Below are 3509 nucleotides of genomic sequence, written 5' to 3'. Positions count from 1 at the left end.
AATACACATTCTACTTCTTAATATCACCAATTAAATTTGCGACAATTTGAGCCATGAAATGCGACGACTGGATCACTGTGTACAGGAGGCTGATATGGCAGCAAACACTCTCCAGGCGACCATATATCTTGGATAAGTCGCTCCACACAATTGTCGCTTGGACCGTCGACTTCCTATGGCGTCACCTCTCACATATTTGCGTCTCATTTCATTATGAAATTAGATTATTTCAGAGTAAAAATAGGTTTGATCATGTTCTACGTGTAGCACCAACATTATAGTAAGTAAATATACCATATTTCTTCATTACTTACGTAATGCTAGGACGATTTGTGTAGTTTTGGGCCGATTTGGGTAATTCTATGGACCGCCATTTCCCCAAAGAAAAGAGCCTTCTAGCCTGAATGAGGTCAAGACTGGATACCACATTCAGATAGAAGATTACGATTCAAACCCAAAAACAGCAGGATGAAATTTTGAATGTATATTTCTCACCTTCTCAACAGGAATAAAGGAAGACTAGCAAATCCTGTCTACTCTGAAGAGGCAGAAGATGAGACTATGGGAACCTGTGAAGGATTAGAACATCTGTGACTTCATCTATCATGAAGACAAACTGAGATGGAGACAAGAAAATAGCATGTAAGATTCTCAGGGAAATTAATAACCTTGATAAAGAGGATTTGTTCCATTATAAGGCTGGACAGAACAATGGAACATGAATATTGATGGTGCAGGTAGGTTAAAAATGATCTTAAAAAGAACATGTTTAGCATAACAGTACTGTAGTAAACAAATGAAATATACTTGATATAGTACAGTCTAATAGGAAATAGTTTTGAAAGTTGACATGATAAGAAACATGGAGGTTGAAAGTTATTGCATAAACAAATGACAACTGGTAAGACAGGACTCGGGAGTTTGCATTCAATCCTGTAAGCACATTTAGACTAGTACATTTAACGCAACAACATAATTCAATGAGATCTACTTTATTTCCCATACAGTATTTTAAATTTTCCACAATTCATTTTTTAAAAATTTAAAAAACTAAATTTCTTTGAAATAAAACATTTACAGATGTGGATATCTTCAAGATACCTTGAACACCCAAGGTCTCCATAAGGTACAATTCTCCACTAATGGAGTGGGACACCTAAGAAATTTTTGTATCATGTATAAATTTCCTTGAATGTCCTTGGACTTTCACGAACATTTCTTCCAGAGGGAAAAGTAAGGTTTAGGTGTAGGAAATAGAAAATATAAGATGATTCTTTTATTGGACAAGATTATCTATATACACAAAATGATACAGAATATTGCTGGCCAAGTGAATGATTCAATGTGTTAACATAGTAATATAAAATGCAGTTACAACAATGCATGTGTTCTTTCAGTGAATATTGTCATTTGTAACATTACTTTGATTATTTTTTAGGCAAAACCACAAATAATTTTGCAGTTTTTCCATGGTTTACTTTACATCTGATCAAGTGCGCCAAACAAGTTATCAGCTTTCTGTGACTTGTTCATTATCTTAAAAGGTATTATCAGTCAAAATGATCACAAGTCTTATAGCTCACAATAATAAACAGCATATGCAAGCAGAGTATCAATCACATATATTTCTAAACAAATTTACAGACCTGTACGTACTTAGAAATACAGTACTGTACAGTACTCTGGTCCAAAGTTTATAAAAAAAATTTGATACCTGAACAGCATTTTTCAAATAAAACAGCAATCACAAATCTTACCACACAAAAATACCCCAATTAGAAGGCAAAATATAGCACATTTCTCTCGCTGCAACATTATTCAGTAACGCACATGGAGAAGCCCAGCTGTCAAAGAGTGCTAGAAATCAAATTGGAGAAATTTCCTAAAATTTAAGATGCCATATTTGTCAATTACAACAAAACTAATCACTATTTTCACATAGTGCTGGTTGTCACATGCAAGTACCCCAAAAAAATACAGTACTGTACATGTAACACACTTTAACATGCTTCTCACATGATTATAAAAAAATACAAGACCAGTCAAGAAAAATTCTAGCACAAGTGCTTACTGTGTCTTCATTTACCTTACCGATATGATGGCATGTTAAAAATGTGTTTGGTCAGTGCTCAAGCCACTGGTAATAAAGCTACTGTTCATATGACAGTATTAAAGCAGGTACTTACCACAAATACTCAATCAAAATAACAATAGACAATGACATGGCAAAATCTCAGACTGCTTAACTTGGAGGCCTACTGCATATTATTTTTGAAAAATATTTAAGTATAAAATAAAAATAAAAGAGTTGAATATAATGAAATGCCTCTCTCTGGTGGGTTCTTGGTGACTCCTCCTTGCTAGCTACCTGGATAGTTCCACCCAATTCAATCCATGCCAGGCCCTTATAAGTCATTGAAACTTACCTGGGACCACAGACCAAAACCTGGTCCCCTCTATATAGGCACAAGTCAGGCGGGACCAAAGAGCCAAAGCTCAACCCCCGCAAGCACAAATAGGCGAGTACAAAGATCAGAGGATACTAGATCACTAACCAAATAAGAGCCACCAGAAAAATGAGCGATATAAAACAAACGCCAAATTAAAATAGAACATGTGACACAAGACACTGGTCCAGGTGAATCACTTAAGACATAAAGCACTTCACTTGTTAATTACATCTGCACATTGCAATGTGGTTGTGGGCCTACCTTTTTGTTCCTAATATCCTCTGTTCCTGGTGCCTGTGCAGTGGGGTCCAGCCTCTGGTGCCCAGTAAGCTTACAATGCCTCAAGGGCCTGGCAAGGATTGAAATGGGTGAAGCTTGCCAGGCAGCTAGCAACAAAGAGGAGGCACCTTAGGAATCCTCCCAGAATAATATGTAATCTCAAAGAACTTAATTTTTCTGTATCTAACTTTTTCTATGACTAAAAAAAAAAACTTTTAAACTGCATTAAAGTTAATGTAAATCTAATGAGATGCTTTCTACAACTGATGAACACCACTTCGTGCTTCAAATTTCCCAAAACTTTAGTCATATACTTACAAACATTATACATTGTCACAATCTCAAAATAAACAATTGATCTACTGTCTTAAAAATTAAAAATTGTATTGGTTAAAATTACAGTACAGGTGTACCTGTATCTACAACACATGTAACAATATTGAATGTTTCTACACACCATAAAGTTAAAAAAAAAAAAAAAGTACAAAAAACAGGACCTATAAGGACAAGCATTTTATGTACTGTACGTACTAGCATATTTTATGATTTGCAGAATTCATGTAACTACCTGTCTTATAAATTTTAACAATAGAAAAGATACAGATATTTGCCAAGCAAAGGCTTTGCTATTGTTTAATGCTGTACTGCATTTGAAGGCAGATACAGAGTCTATCATGCTACTACAGTGACCCAAAACGAAATTAACATCATACTAAACTTACCTTCTTGATCACTCTTATATTATTGAATAGGTACCATGATCTGGGGTAGGATGAGAGA

At 35.1% G+C, this 3509-nt stretch overlaps 1 long non-coding RNA gene across 1 annotated transcript; it reads left to right on the top strand.

The window, feature by feature from the left end:
* Positions 1 to 422: 422 nt before the first annotated feature.
* Positions 423 to 3225, top strand: LOC138363435 (uncharacterized). Its single transcript, XR_011228077.1, has 2 exons — positions 423 to 737; positions 1081 to 3225. It is a non-coding gene; the product is annotated as an uncharacterized lncRNA (long non-coding RNA).
* The last annotated feature ends 284 nt before the right edge of the window (positions 3226 to 3509 follow it).

The sequence above is a fragment of the Procambarus clarkii genome, chromosome 11, assembly GCF_040958095.1.
Source record: "Procambarus clarkii isolate CNS0578487 chromosome 11, FALCON_Pclarkii_2.0, whole genome shotgun sequence".
Lineage (NCBI taxonomy): Eukaryota > Metazoa > Arthropoda > Malacostraca > Decapoda > Cambaridae > Procambarus > Procambarus clarkii.
This window is presented reverse-complemented; position numbering and strand designations above follow the sequence as displayed.